This window comes from Equus asinus, chromosome 5 (assembly GCF_041296235.1).
Source record: "Equus asinus isolate D_3611 breed Donkey chromosome 5, EquAss-T2T_v2, whole genome shotgun sequence".
Classification (NCBI taxonomy): Eukaryota; Metazoa; Chordata; class Mammalia; order Perissodactyla; family Equidae; genus Equus; species Equus asinus.
The window spans coordinates 53,975,938-53,993,884 of record NC_091794.1 but is presented as its reverse complement, the minus strand read 5'-3'; the positions used below and the strand labels follow the sequence as shown (position 1 = coordinate 53,993,884).

The 17,947-nt window shown below is 36.2% G+C and overlaps 1 long non-coding RNA gene across 1 annotated transcript in view; it reads left to right on the top strand.

Annotated features, from left to right (window-relative positions):
• The window catches only part of LOC123285960 (uncharacterized), a 296,087-nt gene that overhangs the window by 262,096 nt on the left and 16,044 nt on the right, over positions 1-17,947 (top strand). The window lies entirely within an intron of this gene.

The window sequence follows — 17,947 nt, the reverse complement described above, 5'->3', positions numbered from 1 at the left end:
TTATATTTTAAGGGTGAAATTTAGGGAACAGAGTACCTTATTAATGTTTTTTTCAGCTTTATTAAGGTATACTTAAGAAAACTGTAATATATTTAAAGTGTACAATGTGATAATTGGATATACATATATGTTGTGAAAGGATTCCCACGAAGGAATTAATTAACACATCTATCACCTCACGTATTTACCTTTTTTTCCTTTTTTGGTGAGAACATTTCAGTTCTACTCTCTTAGTAAATTTCAGTTATACCATACAGTTATTATCAACTGTGTTCATCATGTTACACATTAGATTCTCAGACTTTATTCATTTTATAACTGAAAGCTTGTAACCTTTTACCAACCTGTTACTATTCCCTCTACTCTTCAGACCCTGGCATCCACCGTTCTACTCTCTGTTTCTAAGAGTTTGACTTTGTTTTTAGATTCCACATATAAGTGAGACAATGCAGTATTTGTCTGGCTTATTTCATTTAGCATAATGCTTTCCAGGTTCACCTATGTTGTGGCAAATGGTGAGATTTCCTTCTTTTTAAAAGTTGAATAATATTACATTATATATACATATATATCACATCTTTATCCATTCATCTTTTGGTGGACACCTAGATTGTTTCCATGCCTTGGATTGTGACTAATATTGCAATGAACATGAGAGTATAGATATCTCTTCAAGATAATGATTTTGTTTCCTTTAGATATATACCCAGAAGTGTGATTTCTGGATCATATGTTAATTCTATTTTTAATTTCTTGAAGAACTTTCATACTGTCTCCTATAGTGGTTGTACCAGTTTACATTCCCACCAACAATGTACAAGGGTTCCCTTGTTTCCACATCCTTGCTAGCATTTTTTATCTCTTGTCGTTTGAATGACAGCCATTCTCACAAGTATGAGATGATATCTCACTATGGTTTTGAATTGCATTTCCCTGATATTAGTGATGTTGAGCATCTTTTCATGCACCTGTTGGACATCTGTATGTCTTCTTTGGAAAAATGTCCATTCAGGTCCTTTGCCTATTTTTTAATCGGGTTATTTGTATTTGAGTTGTAGGAGTTCCTTGTATATTTTGGATATTAACCCCTTATTGGATATGTGATTTGCAAATATTTTCTACCTTTCCATAGTTTGATTTTTCATTTTGTTGATGGTTTCCTTTGCTGTGCAGAAGCTTTTAAGTTTGATGTAGCTCCACTTGTTTATTTTTGCTTTTGTGTCAAATCCAAAAAAAAGTCATTGCCAAGACCAATATCAAAGAGCTTTTTCACTATATTTTCCTCTAGGGTTTTATGGTTTCGGGTTCTATATTTAAATTTTATTTAAGTTGATTTTTGTGTGTGGTGGGAGGTAGGGGTCCTCTTTCATGCTTCAGCATGTAGATATCCAGTTTTCCCAGCACCATTTATTGAAGAGACTATTCTTTCCCCATTGGCATATTCTTGGCTCCTTTGTCAGAAATTGACCATATATGTGTGGATTTATTTCTGGGCTCTCTATTCTGTTCCACTCATCTATATCTATGTTTTTATAACAATTCCATACTGTTTTGGTTGCCATAGCTTTGTAATAACGTTTGAAATCAGGAAGTGTGATACTTCCAGCTTTGTTCTTCTTTCTAAGATTGACTTTGCTATTCAAGGTCTTTTGAGGTTCAATATGAATTTTAGAATTGTTTTTCTATTACTGTGAGAATGCTATTGGAATTTTGATAGAGATTATATTGAATCTGTAGATCACTTTGAGTAGTATGGACATTTTAACAATATTAAGGCTTCCAATCCATAAATGTGTAATATCTTTCCATTTACTTGTATCTTTTTCAATATATTTCATCATGTGTTTATAGTTTTCTGTGCACTGATCTTCCACCTCCTGGTTGAATTTATTCCTAAATATTTTATTCTTTTTGATGCTAAAGTAAATGGATAAATTCCTAAAAACACACAACCTACCAAAACTGAATCATGAAGAAATAGAAAATCCGAATAGATCTGTACCTAGTCAGGAGATGGAATCTGTAATCAAAAGTCTTCCAACAAAATACTCTTTTATACGCTGAGATAATTTGCCTACTACAACTCCTAACTTTGGGTATTAATTTGGACTCTTGGTGAAACATAATTGGCAAATCAAACTACTTTGTACAAACAAAGCAAATAGTGTTCATTATAGGGATTGACTTAACTAGACCACTAAAAATTCGCTAAGAATTTCACAAAATCAAGGAAGTAGACTGATGGACCTCAGAATTTGAAGCATGAGTCTCTGTGGTGATGGCTGGAGGAAGCTTCAAATTATTCTCTCTACATCCCTAATTCTCATCTTTATTGATTTTGCTTTCTCAAGATGGGCTTCCTTTGCATGTCGCCTGATGATGCAGTCTAAGTAGCTCCATTAGAGAAAGCAATTAAACACTCAATGAGATACTACCGCATATCTATTGGAATGGCAAACAAACGAACAAATGACAGAAAAAAAATCCCTGAGAATTTGAATTGCTGAGCAAGTGGAACTCTCAGACGTTGCTGAGGGGAATGGAAAATGGTACAGCCAATATGGAAAACAGTTTGGCTCTTGTATATAAAAGAAAATATATACTTACCTTACAACCCAGGAACCTCACTCCTAAGTACTTACCCAAGATAAATGAAAGCAATATGTCCACACAATGACTTATACATTAATATTTACAGTCGTTTTTTTCATAATAACCCAAAATGGAAACTGATATAAACATCCATCCATAGGTGAATGGATGAACAAATTGAGATAAATCTGTACAATGAAAAACTGCTCAGCAATAAAAAGGAATCAACCACTGATAAACGCAGTAAATAAGAAATAAGCTTATTTTCTAATTCATTTTAATTATAATTCATACAAAAATGATCTTTGTAAATTTATATTTTGTTTGAAATATGTATTAAACAGCACTTTAAAGCTATTAGGCTCATCATTTATTACTACTTATTTTATTTTTGTATTTATAACCTACACTATTATAAAATTATATATTATTTTATAAATCCTCCAATATGCATAGTGCTAGGCTAATACATGGAATAAATTAACATTAAATTATCTAGCTTCTTGCTGTGATCTATGCACAAAGTAATTAAATAGAGCCTCGTCCCTTCCCCCTCCAACAGTCCCTAGATGTTGGCATAAATTAGGAAAATACCAGATATTGGGAAAAAATATGAGAACGAAAAGAAGAGTTATTTCTATTTTTCCAATAGTATTTCCACATTTTTAGATGTATTATCATTTCTTCTACTTGTAAATTCTTCTGGGGGTCTCTATACTGCTAAATTAAGCCATAGCTGTGTTTGTTACTAGGGAATTAAAAAAGGTAGGAATATACATAGGGTTGTATCACTTCATGTTATAAAATGTCTAGTGTTTAAGAGGAGGATTTTAGCCAAGGACTTTCTTCTAGAATTGGGCAGATATTTGTCTCATTCACAGCGGATGCCTTATTATAGTTTTTATCTCCCTGTTCTAAAATATTGACACTCTTTTTGGCTTGGCAACTCTCTCCTCTATTTGTGTTTAGTTTCAGTAATTGTGCTCGTATGTACTTGTAAAACAAATCTCATTTGATTACTAGACCAAATCAGCCTATTTTTGTACAGAACCCCAAGGGACTAGAATTTAATCCCTTGAGTACTTAGCATTCTTGTGAGTCAGGAGCAAAGCTAAAGTAAATTGATGATCAGAGGCACCAATGCCTAAAATCGTGGGTAGAGCTGACAGATACACTCTTTGTTCTATTAAAAGCTTGTAGACACATTGTTTTTCCTCAATAAGCTCCAAGAGGGACTGAGAGTGGACACAACTGAAAACACCAATAGAAGCATTTTAGCCATTAGCAAGAGTGAATTGAGGCTCTCCTATTAATTCTTTAAAATTCTAAATTTAAATGAGCAGTGCTGAGCTAGAATTTCTACCCACTTTCCTTATTTTGAAATAAAAAGACAGCATGAATTGTTTCAATGGCTGTCTTCACTGTATAGTCTCATTTGTGTGCTTTCGAGTGGTTTTTCTCAGATTCTCTAGCTATTATCTGAGAGAGGGAAAATAGTCTTATTTGCTGATCTTCAGTTGCAGCTCCAGTTTTTGTACTGTCCTTGGATTTCTTCACATATATTTGTATTTACTCATCTTCTTCCCCTCTTGAAGGGGTCAGGATTGATGATGACCCAATGAAAGAGCATGATAGGGGGTTGCCCTTCACTATACATATGAGAGGAACTAAAGTAAACACTGACTATAAAATCCAGTAGAGCCAAAGCAAGAAAAGGGAGTTAAGATGCAAAAGCAGACTTTTAGGAGACCTATGCATTGCTACGGTTATTAAAGTCGATGAAAAAGAAAAGTTTGGAAGCACTCCATCTGCTTGGAGGTGAGTGGGTATAGAATCTTTGTATGCTATATCTACAATCAATGGGTTTGCCATAATGAGACCAGCTCAGGGGCATTTGATGTTTATTTTCAACTGGCTTTCATAATACTCTTGAGAATTTTTTAAAAAAAACTCAAGCGGGAGGTCAAAGATGGCTCCTTTTGTTTTTATTTTTTAAATGATTTGCAATCATTAGTATATGTGAACATATAACAGGCTGTTTCCCTGTTTCAACTATTTCCTGGAAGTATGGACAGGTGTTTACTGGCCGTGCTACCTCTTCTTCACAGGTAAGTGAATCATAGTAGCTTCATGCAATTCCAGATCCTCCCGTGTTCTCTTGAGATGGGTTTGCTGTGGTGTCGCTAGGTGGATATGAAAATACCCTCTTATCACTCAGATTTAAAAAATCTGTGGGTTTTTCCTTTTACCTCCTGGTAACTAAAGTCTTAAGGAAGTGCTAACTTTGATCTCAAGCCACAGGCCAATATTGGCTAATGTTGTGGGGGCCACATCCTCCTCTTGCCTTTGTGCCCAGAATTTGGGGTTTATGTAGTCCCTACTTTGAATTCCTGGATCTTGGCCCTTGTCCTGAATCTCTGGAACTAGATCTTTCTAGATCTCTGTATTTAGCTGGTAATTAGATTTTTTCAGCTTTATACCATTTTAACTTTAGGACTATCAGCTGCTTTCCCAGGAGTCTCAGCTTGTCCGATATCCTGCTGTATTAATCAGGACTATGTATTAATTAGGACTACTGTATTACTAAAGTCAAATGACCAAATGCCAAAATGCACTAGCTTAAGCAAAATTAAACGGGAAAGAGTGGTTTCCATAGCTTCTCCCATCCCCCACTTCCTGGCCTTCACTTTCCTCTGTAGTTCTTTGGTTATATCCTGTAGATAGACCTTCTCTACTTTGAGGGAAAGTGATCACAGCTCGCAGCAAAATCCAGTTTGCCTGTTTAGGATCCTAGGAGGAAGCAGACGGAAAGCTGCACTCCACCACACCTGAAAATCAAGCCCAGGAAAGAACTGTAGCTTCTGGGTCATGTGCTCACATATGAGCCATTAACTGAATCTAAAAAGCCTGAGTCATGTGCACATCCCTGTGGTCAACGAGAAATGATGTGCTGATATCAGAAAAGGGAGATCAGAAAATTTATCAGAGAAATGAAAAACAATATACTTTCCTTTTCTTGGGACTTTTAGAAAAAATTGCTTTATTGAGTAACCTATCCTCTAGAATAAGTCCTTTTCCCCCCTCAGCTTAAAGGGCTGGGCATAATGTATCAATTCGCTGCTGAGAACTAAATCAGAGATCAGAGGACTGCATCTAGGAGGTGGCTGACAAATGATTACACTAAGAATCATAATACCTGTGCCCCAGCACCAGTTCGTTAGAAGCTCAGTGTGAGACTTGGACTAGTCTTTTAATCTATTTGTGACTCAGTTTTCTTAACTTTAAAATGGGGGTAATAAAGATACTACGCTAAAGGGTTAAGTTGAAGGCTAAATTAGGAAATATATATTGGTCACTTAGAATAGTCCCTGGCATATAGTAAAAGTGATGTTCGTGTTACCAATAATAATAATATCAATAGGACTCAATGTTTTTTGTCTTTAAATCAGAGATATGCTCTAGATGAGGGTCACACACTCAAATGCTTATATGGCCTAAATATATAACCTAAATTAGTGAAACAGAATATGAGGAAATGGGAGTGCTTGAGGCAAGTAAAGACGGGCTTGTAGCTCCTCTGCAGGTGGAAGTCACTACCTGCCCTTAGGTGATTTCTGGTATGAATGTGGTACTATTCTAATAAGATCTTTCCATTTTTCAAGGGAGTCAGATCAGGATTTTTATGTTAAATAAGAAAATTTTTAAATTTGGGATTTTTAAACATGATAAACACTGTGCAAATCAAACACAATGTGTCTGTTGTCAGCAGTCTCAAAGTCGTTCCTAACTTTCCGTGACTTCAGGAAAGGATCTCGTCATCTGTTTGATTTTAAACTAGATAATCGAAAACCAATTTGTTAGATTCTGACCCACAAACAATTTTTATGTAACCACTGGCTAATGCTTCAGAGCCTAAAAATTAATTTAAAGATCTTACAAAGCCCATCCATATTTCTCCTACTTTTATCTGACAGAAGTCAGACCCTAATGTGTCATCCTTCTTCATAAATTATTTGTTTTATTTTTAAATTAAAAATACTTTCAACCAGAAGTCATCAAAGTGATTTTGTTTGAGTCAGGAAATATGTACAAATTAAACTTTAAGCAAAATCTTGCAATAGTATTTGATTCTAATCAATACGGACAATGAGATTAAAAACTTTTATTTCCCTAACCATGGAAGTGAGCAAAAATAAGATTTAGGGCAAAATCTACAAAAAAAACACAAAAGATAGAAAAAAGCAAGAAAGGAAATGAGATAACTTATTTCTTATTTTGAAGGCCCCAGATACGGAGTCTAAATTATCACTGAGCTCATCACTATTTAATTTCATACTTGCAGTTCAAATATTCAAGATCTATATTCTCTACTCAAAGAACTCACTTTTGTAATTGGAGAATTGGCCACTAAGTACTGCCAGTTCTGTGTTTTCACAATCAAATGTGTCAGCATATTTATTGGGTTTATTTAGAATATAATTGTTTAACTACAGTGAGATACTCTTTCACACCTAGTTGAATGCTAATATTAAAAATACTGAAAGAATCAAATTTCGGTAAAGATGTGCAATGTCTGGAACTCTTATATATTGCTGGTGGATATTTAAAAGGGATTGTGTCATGAGGGTATTTCTAGATGAGATTAACATTTGAATCAGTAGACTGAATACAACAGATTCTCCTCCCTAACGTGCATGGGCACCAGCCAATCAATTGAAGACCTGAACAGAACAGGAAGGCTGAGTAAGAGGGATCTCCTCCTGCCTGACTGTTTGAGCTGGGACATTGTTCTTTTCCAGCCTTTGGACTCAGACTGAAAATCAGTTCTTCTTGGGTCTCAAGACTGCCAGCTTTTGGACCAGAACTTATACCATCAGCTCTCCTAGTTCTCAGGCCTTTGGACTCAGACTGGAATTACACATTGCTCTCCCGGGACTGCGGATCTTGGGACTTCCCAGCCTCCATAATTGCAGGAGCCAATTCTCTATAAGGAATCTTCTTATATCTATCTGATCATCATACATAAGTATATATTTATATTATATTCTAATACTTCTGTATTAGTCTGTGTTTATATATATATATATATATGTATATATATATATATATATAAATCCTGACTAAAATAATTATGCACTTATATTGTTGATCATCAATTCAACTTAACTTTGGGTCTTGCTAGAAATAGGAATTAAATGTGTTTTCCTTATGGATCCATAATCCAAGAGGTTGATTTTGTTTAATGATCAAATTTTGATTGGTCATACAACATTAATGTCATAAAAGAGACTGTATTTCACACCTTCATTTCAGACAACTGGTTACTTAGTCTTGTTCCCTGCCACTCTCTCTGTGTTCTGGTGGTACTAGTCCACTTGCAAGCTAATTTCCTCTGCATCACTCTCTTTTACCTTGCTTTAAGCATTTTATTCTTAGAATTAAGCTTCATTTATTTACCTATCTCTCAGCTACATAATTCTCAATATCATTTTCTTAACCATCATTGTCATTAATTTCACCATCATCAGAGAGGCAACTTTTATTAATGGTTAAGATTAGGGACATTGCATCCAGAATTGCTAGCTATTTGACCTTAGTTAATCACTCTGTATCTAATTTTAGTTGCTGCAGAAATAGTAACTATCTCACATTGTTGTGAGCATGAAATAATATATTTCAAATACTTAGAAGAGTACTGGACATCAAGTAACATCTTCATTATCAAAAAGAAAACTCTGTATATTGACGCATTGCCTTCATTATCATCACTAAGCATATATTATGCGTCTGCTGTGGGCTTTCAGCACTTTAAAGGCAAAAAAAAATAAATAAAGAGGACGCAAGCTTTTCTAGTTTTATGAGAGAACATTATGGTGAAAGTTAAACATTACACGTTCACACATAAACCACAAGATTAATTACAAAGTCATGTTGTAAAAAATATGTTGCATATGAGGTTAAAATATGAAGTATTGAGAAATATGAATTTAGTCTTATCTTAAATTTAAACTTTCTCTTAGAACATGATAATTTAGAGGAAAAAGGCATATATCTAAAAATGTTAAAATTTTCCATTGTTATATAAAGCAAGATACTATTTTTATCACCATTATCATGTAATCTAAAAATCCCATTCCAAAAGAAGAAACTAAGGACCAACAAAATTGCGTTGTCAACACTAACTAAATAAATAGCAGACCAAAGACCGAAATCTATTTTGGATGACTCCCAATTAGTATTCTTTCAGCTAAAATTTTGCAGAAACACAGAAACCAAAGAGTTAGTAGAGAGAAGATGAGTAAAACTGAAGAAGAGTGGAGTTTCATTTCAGATCATTAGAGGCAGAGACATGATTAAGATGAAGGAATAATTGTATGATCTTGCCTATGATAACGGTTACCTTAATTTTATACTTAAGAACATATGAATCAAAAATGGCATTGCCAATTTCTTGGAATGAGTTTTCTTTCACTATATTCACAAAACCATGATTTGTTTTCACTGAACTAGTAAATCGTGTATCTTTATTTACAGCCTCTGACTTCCCTCAGGAGGCCGTGGATAGAGTCCATTCTCCCATAAAAGTACATTTCCTTCAACTGTACTCTGATCCTCTGGCCCTCTTTCCTTCTCGAAGACTTCGTGTCCGCCCTCCTCCTCTCTTTTTTCTTTCCATCATCAATCTCCCTCTCTTTCTCCTAAATTATTCCCATCGGCATACAAATATTTCCTGTCTTTCAGAAAGACTTCCCTTGAACTTATGTATCTTTCCGGCTCTTACTGTATTTTGTAGCTCCCTTCAACAGCAAATTTTCTCAAAAAGGTCATCTATAGTTACTATTCTCACTTTCTCTCTCTCTCCTTTTTTACCCCTTCCCAGTCTAATTTTCATCCCTTTACCTCCTTTGCCATTGCTCATGCCAAAGTTATGGGTGACCTCCAACAGTTGCCACGTCCACTGCTCACTCTTGTAGGCTCAATTTACGAGATATCTTATGGAATCAACTCTTCCTGACCTTACCTGATATACTTTACTTATTGTAGCAGTTTATGTTTTCCAAAGATGGCTGCGCCGGTATTTCTCACACGCTCTCAATAAAGTGACATTGAGAGATGGTATCTATTTTCTCCCTTCCATTGAGAGATGGGGTCTATGTTCTCTCTCCTTGAACTTCAGTGTATCTTTGAAAGTGAGTTGACCATTAAAATATGGATTTAATGTTAGGTAGGCTAGGTAATAAAAGATGTGGCTTTCACCTGGCTCTCTTTCTTGTGACACACACCTCGGGATCCCTGAGCTGATATGTAAGAAGTCTAGCTACCCTGAAGCCTCCATTCTGGAATGATAACATGGAGGCACTACATAATGATAGAGAAAGATGCCTTAGGAACTCCAGCTGTTCCAGCTCCCAGTATAGGCACCAGACACATGAGTGAGGAAGCAAGCTTTCACATGATTTCAGCTTGTTGCCTCAAGCTGCCCCAGCTGATATTTAGTAAAACGGAGTAGAGTAGAGGCCTGCTCAGGTTGCTGATTCAAAAAAAAAAAAGAAAAATTAATTTCATTAGTTTTGGAGTATTAGAGTGCTTTTGTTACAGAGCCATAGTAACTGAAACATTTGTTTTGACCTCTACAATAATAGGCATTTTGGATTTCCCCCACCTTCACTAGCCTTTCCTTCTAATTTGCTTTCATTGGCTCCTATGTCTGTGACCAGCTCTCTATCACAGTGCTCCAGGATACTGGGATGCCCATTCTTTTCTATATACCCAACTGAATTGCTGTTATTTCATCATAGCCCATTTATATGCAGATGACTTCTTCTCTCCCACCACATGGCATTTCTATCTCTGATGTCTCCTCTGAATTCTAGGCATATATATGAAATGTTCTACTTAACATCGACACTTGGATATTTAATAAGAACTCAAACTTAACACATACAAATCTGAGCTCTTGAACTTCTCTTCCTGTAAAACCGAACATAAAACTTATGTATTCCCTAGTCATCCTCATCTTAGCAAACAGGACTACAATTCACACAATTTCTCAAGCACAGAATTTAGAAGTATATTTTGATTCCTTTCTCTCAACGACTGCACCTAATGTATTTCCACTGATTTTACCTCTGCAAAGTATCTCAAACTTTTCTTTATCTCCACTTCTTCTTCCCAGGACAAGCTGGCATCATATCATATCTTTCCTAAACTCTGGAAATAACCTCTTTAATAGGCTCCTTTCCTCTGGTCTTACCACACATTTGTCTATCTTTCACATAATAGCCAGAATGATCTTTTTCAACAAAAATCAGATTACATTACTAATCTTGTTCAAATCCATTCAATATATTCTCTCATGAGCAAATTTTATTTTCCAGAGATGGCTCTCACACTCTACTCTTCTAATGTGACATGATATTCCTACCACTTAAAGATAGGGGTCTATATCCCTTCCCTTTAAATCTGGATGGCCCTATGATTCACGTGGAAGTGACACTATAGGTAATAAAATCAGATAAAACCATGCCTAGTTCTCTTGGGACACTTGCTTTCGAACAGCAGTCACCGTGCCTGAATAAGCCCCTGTAGCCTGTGGAGCAGCCCATATATAGAGAGAAACCTAGGCCTCCTCATCTCTGCTAATTTACCAGTCAACGACCAGTATTAATTTGCCAGCCATGTGAGTGAGCCATCTTGACATCTGGAACAAAGATGAGCTATCCACACCAAGCCCTAATGAGATTACAGAACTATGAGCAAAGGAAATTATTGTTGTTTTAAGTCACTAAGTTGTGGGATAATTTTTAAAATATATATACAGTAATAGAAAACTGACACAAATTTTGGTACCTAAAGATGCTGCTGTAAAATCCCTAAAACATGTAGCATTGGCTTTGGGACAGGCCATATGAGGAAGCTAGAAGGCTTGCAAAAATGTTAACAAAAGCCTAAAGAATCTTGAGGAGTCTGTCTCTGGCAGCTCAAAGGAAAATTAAAAATAAAAATGTGATTGGAAGATGTTTGTAGTGATGGAAATTTTGACAACACTATTGCCTGAAGTAACATAGGAGATAGGAAATGTTCTGATGAACTCGATGATCAAGCTAAGGGAATTTTCAGGCAGAATATTGAGTGTCACCTGAATTCTTTTCATTGCCTATGATATAATGTGAGAAGAGAGGTATGAGCTAAAAGTGAACTCTTAAATATAAGGGACCCAGAACTTTTTTAGTTTCAAAATGAATCTGTCTCTCTTTCCAAATCTCTCTAGGTGGCAAATGATGCTCAAATAAAGGACTGGCTTAAGGGAGAAGATCAATTGTACTGTAAAATCCACTAAGATCTCAGAGAGATCTGAGATGGTTCTTCATCTTTAAACAGAAAAAAGCCCTTCTAAGGATCATAATAGTGTGATTTTCAGTCCTCTCCATTATACAATAAGGCTTATGAGAGTTTTGAAGATGTCATCCCACAGCAGTGTCATGGTGAGGTTAAGGAAGAGAATGGTTTATCTGGAAAAGATTTGTGGTTATAGCTTTTGTCTGATGAAATGAATTCTAAATCAATATACAGAAAGCCCACTCAAATTGTTAAAGGAATTGTATCAGCTTGTAATAAGAGGAAAAGAAATAGCACAACATGAGAAAGGGCCCTGAATGCTCAAACCTTTAGAAGTAGGCAACAGGCTTAAGATACTTAGGGAAAAAGAAAGTGGACTCAGAGGGAAGGACCATGAGCTCACTGAGTTGAATGAAGAGCTCTGGAGAATAACTTCCAGGGAGTAGGACTGAAAAGGAACTGGCAACTTGTGACTGGCTGGATTTCAGAATTGATAGGGACCAGTGACTACTGTGTCATTTTGAATGGGATTGTCCATAGCAATTATTCAAAGCCTGACCCACCATTTTATTTTGAGTATTTGGAGACCTAGAAATATTCTCTTGATGTCAGAGGTGTCACATTTCATTATATCATAAGAAAGTGTGCTCAAAGAGCTGTATTTGAGGAAGTGCACACAAAGAGTGTCACCTATACCTAGATTTGATTTAGAGGATAAGATTCTTGACTTTGAGCTGATGCAATTATGGAATGATACTTTTCAGTCCTGGGTACGGGAATGAGTATATTTTGTATGTGGGAGGGATACAAATCGTTATAGCCTGAAGACAAACAGTGGCAGATTGTATTTTTCAAAGATGGCCGTAACAGGATCTCCCATCTCACTTTTTCTTCTTACAGTATGATTTTGATACCCTTCCCATCAAGAGCTATTCCCTGCCCTTGAGCCTGGGCAGGATTGTAACAATGAATGCTATATGGCTTTTGTGAGTAGGTCATAAAGCATGATACAGCTTTCTACTTCACTTAGAATGCTTGCTTCTAAAACCTAGCCACTCCTAAGAGACCCGTGTGGAGAGGGCCGTGTGAAGAAGAACCTAAGCCCTTAGCCTATAGTCCAGACTGAGCTCTCATCTGATAGCCAGCATCAAGTTGGTGGTCATGTGAGTAAGCCATCTTTAATCTTTCAGCCCCTTGTTGAACCACTTTCAGCTGATACTGCATGGAAGTTTGCAGATTTGTAAGCAAAATAAGTAAAGTTGTGGTTTAAGCTGCTAAGTTTTGAAGCGGTTTGTTGTACAGAACAGACAAGTAATACAACATTGAACATAGAATAAAATAAAACTCCTGCCTTATCCTACAAGGCCCTGAATGATCTACTTTCTCCCTATTCCCCAACCTCATGTCATACTATTCACTGTGCTCACTTTGTTCCAATGACACTGACTTTTTGCCTGTTTTCTAAAATCAAGCTAGTTCTTGTCTTTAGACTTTGTCATTGTCATTTCCCTGACAAGAATATTTTTTCTCCAAATCTTACAGTTCAAGTTGAAGGTTTAGATTACCAAGAAGTCTAGCACCTTTATTTATTTTTATCATGACATTCTATCTATCTATTTATCTATCTATCTATCTATCTATCTATCTATCTATCTATCTATCTATTCTTCCCACTACTAGAACAAGCACTGTGAGAACAGGAACATTGTTCTCCTTGTTTTCTTCTCTATCTCCATTACCTAGAATAGTGCTTGGCACATAGTAGATATTATACAAATATTTGCTGAGTAAATAAACTGGTGGAAATAAATACAAACAGTTTTACATTATAGAGCAAAATAGAAATCTAAGATTTAATACAATATATATTTCCTAGGAAAAAAAAGATGCTTTTTTAAATTAAATCCATTAAATTGATGTAAAAAATATTCATGATCTTGTGATATTTTGAACAATAAGTTGATTTCTATACCACCTGAATCATCTGTATAAGTTCTTCCACGTCAATAAATAGTATAAAATAAAATAAAATTGTCAGATAAAACAATGTATTTAGTTACCTGATTTTTCCTATTGATATGAATCTTTTATTTACTGCAAGGCAAACAAAAATATAATTCTTAAATTTTCTTTTTAATGTCATGTTTGGAGTTTAGTGTTAAACTGTTAAAAATTCTTTTCCAGAGACGAAAATATATAGAGATAATAATCAATAAAAGACAAAACTCTAATTTCCAAGAATTTGGGATGTGGATCCGTGGCATAACAATGATATAGCTTTTCATCCAATTAATGTGTAAAATGGAAAAATGATTTTAATTTATTTACTAGGAATTTACTTCCTTGCACTCCAAAGCCTGGATAACTGAGAGCACAAATACGGTTAGAACAACTCTTCTCACCAAGAATTAGCCACCTCTTCAGAGTCCCAAAATAGGAAAGAGGAATTGCCCTAGTGATTTTCTCCCTGGGGAGGAGCAGTAGTCTGAAGTCTCATTAACATCTAATTCTGAAAGAATCAGAGGATCTGTTTATATCAGAACCTAACATTTGCAACTTTCATCCATTTTCCTTGGGATTTCCTAAGACATATCCCACTGCGAGAGGTACATCAAGTCTTTTAGGCTTAAGATGCGTGAAGAGCAGTCACAGCCTTAGGCCAGCAGACAATCTTCTACTCTGATCATCCACATCCCTGTTCTGAACAACCTCTACTGTTGGCTTTTGCACAGAAATCTCTTGGGATTGGTAGTTGGTTGACTCTAATGGACTATTATTTCTTGCTCATTTTCTTACGCCTTTGATAGGAGTGAGAGGCTGAGCCTTCAATAGATTTTGCACTTATGTCTTATTCTATCAGCCTAATCATAATGCAGTTCCACCCAAACCCAAACACAGCAAGAGCAATCATTACTTAATTCTAATTCCTAACTCACTATAAGTAAGCCAGCCCCTGTTTTTATTAACCAATTTCCAATGCACATAAACATTCACATATATTTAGCTTACCATGGTGCCTCACTATCCCTGATGAGCAAAAAGATTGTATTTACTTGTGCTTGTCTTGTACCTTCACAAGCTGTTCCGTTAATTTCCATACTGTTCCCGTAAGCTCTTATGCACAGTCAACTTCTCCATCACCTGCTTCCCGCTTTTGGCTCCTTGTCGTTTTCTTTAGACTCCTGCTTGGTCTTGTTCCTCTGTTAGTGACAGCTCCTTTAGTGATCTAGCTTCCTCTACTTTCCTTACCTTCAGATAGTCTCATAGTATCTTCCGTCATTCTCCACATATATTATTTGCTTTATGCCATACTATATTTGTAAAATACTTAAAAGATTGGTAGTATTTTTATTTTATAGATGATGGAACTGAAGTACAGAAGATAAATGACTCCCCAGAGGCCATGATTTGTGGGCCTTGTAGTGAGTTTAATGGGAGGAAGGCAGAGGTGAAATGCGAGAATAGAGAAGTTAGAGAGAACTGAGATGAGTGATAGAGACCTAAGAAAGAGGGAGTTAAATGGTTCAGGGCATAAAATGACCTGAGGAACAGTAGAAATAAAAAGAGAGAAAGACCTTAAAATTGATAACTCTTCTGTCCTGATGACTTCAAAGTGCATTTCAGTTTGAAATCTCTCTCACCTCATTGCATGGGGACGGATGAAAAAAGGCATACAGAGCATTTATCTCTTCCTGAAGCCTCCTAAATTAATAAAATTCCTAAGAGATTGAAAGAAAAAATACCATGAACATGTTTAGTTTTATATCAGTTATTGCCATTTCTCTTTGTGCTTCCAGATACATTTCATTAATTCAATTTCATATATTATTTAACTTTATCTATCTAATGTGATATTGTTCAGCTGACACATTCTTTTTATTAAATGTTAATCACACACATTTTAGTGGCCTAAAATTATGCATTTATTATATCTTATCTATGTGAGAAAAATGACCTCAGTAAAGATCATGGTCCCTAGTCTTACCACCTGTGTGATATGACTTAAGGATGCTATTACTACACCTGCTTGAAATTTATCACTTTTACCTGGTGCATCTCTGTTAGCCTCAAGGTTGGGTCTCTGTCCACTCATTTCCTTCCTGTTTACATGGCTGATACAAACAGCTGCAGAGTTTGTATATGACGCAAATCCAAGGGGTGCCCCTTGCATTCTGTAGTGTCTTCTGAAGTGCACAAGCTGCAAATATATAGCTAATGACCCAGCATCAGTTCCATATAGCAGAGTTTCTATTAGGGCCCTCAGTAGGACATGCTCAAATTACTACCAAGAGAAAACAAACCTATACCTACCAATAAACAGAAGATTCACTTTATGAGTGTCTACGATGAGGCAAGCTGTGTTATAAGTGTTGGGAACTCAAAAGTGAATAGTACAGACCTAGCCCCATTCTCATGCAGCTTACGTTCTAGTGTAATGGGGAACATATATTAATAAAATAAAAATAGTTAGAAGAAAACATTGGAGAGTAATAAGTGCTATGAAGGAAAATGAAGCAAGAAAATAGGATAGACAGATATGGACGCTATTTTAGGGAAAAAAAGCAACTTCTCTTTGAAGTGGCGATATAAACAGAAAAGCTACTGTGTAAGAGGACATATGAACAGAAAGCTGAATGAAATGAGTAAGTGACCCTGCCATGCAAGTATGTGGAGGAATAGTATTTCAGTGTGGGGGAATAGCAAGTGCACGCTCCTGAGACAAGAGTGTGCTCAGAGCACTTAAGCAGTAGCAAGGGAACTATAGTGGCTAGGCAGAAGTAGGCACAATAGAATGGTAGGAAATGAAGACACAGAGAAATCTAGAGACAAGACCAAGTGATGACTTATAAGCAGTAGGGAGAAATGAGGAATTTATTCTAAGTATGATGGGAAATCATTGACAGATTTTGAGAGGAGTAACATTACCTGATTTGCCACTTAGACATATCATTCTTGCTGCTATTGGAGAACAGACTGAGAAATGCAAGACAGCAAGCAATGAGACAAGTTAGGAGGCTACAGAAGTTGTCCACATTAGATATGGTAATGACTTCAACTAGGTTATCGAGGGTGGTGGTGGTGGAGGTGGCGAGAAGAGTGAAAATAAGAACATATTCTCAAGGTAGCTCTGATTACCTTTGCTCTACTATTCATTGAGAGATGATATATGAGGTGTAAGAGAAATAGAAGGATGAAATGTGACTGCAACATTTTAATCCTGAGCAACTAGATAAGTGGTGGTGCCATTTTCTTTCATATGGAACATTGGAAGACAAGAAAGTTGAGGGCAGAAAATAATAGGAATCAAGAGGTTATGTTTGGAGATGTTGAGTTGAGGTGCCTAAAGACATCCAATTAGAGGTCACTTTGGTTAGTATTGGGGGGGTCAATTGAGCCAATAGAGAATTATGTTTCCCAAAGTCCCTTCCCTGAATAGTTCTAGATGGGTCATAGGAGACATTTTGTGTGAGATTTGGAAGGCGGAAGTGAAGCGGCAGCCATGTTCTTTTTATTCTCAGGAGGAGGATTTAGGGAATGAGGTGCTTTTGCAGTGCACACGTGTGGTCACTTATCTGCAGACTCACCTTGCTGATGTGAGCCAGCAGCCAACTCTCAGAAACTTAAGGAGTATAAAAAAGAAAATTAGCATCTAGCACTAGCGATTTACTTTTTTACTGTTTTATAATGGATAGATGGATAGTGAGAATGAAGCATATTATTAAATAATGTGACAAGGGATTTAAGTCATAATTAAAGAACAATCCTTGGCCAGAAAGGATAACAAACACCTTTACACAAAGCTCCCATTGGTCCTGAAGCCCAGCAGGTGCTGGCAATGCTTTGAAGAGGCTACAGAGCAAGATCTGCTGCAGTTTTGCTGGCCTGTTAAAAATAGCCCTAGGCCAGACACATGCCATCCATCCGAATTAAGTGGATCACTCAGCACCTGCTTCCTGTATCCTGTCTTCTGTTACTCCATGTGCTTCTCCAGATACTGACGGGTCCTTGGCCCTTG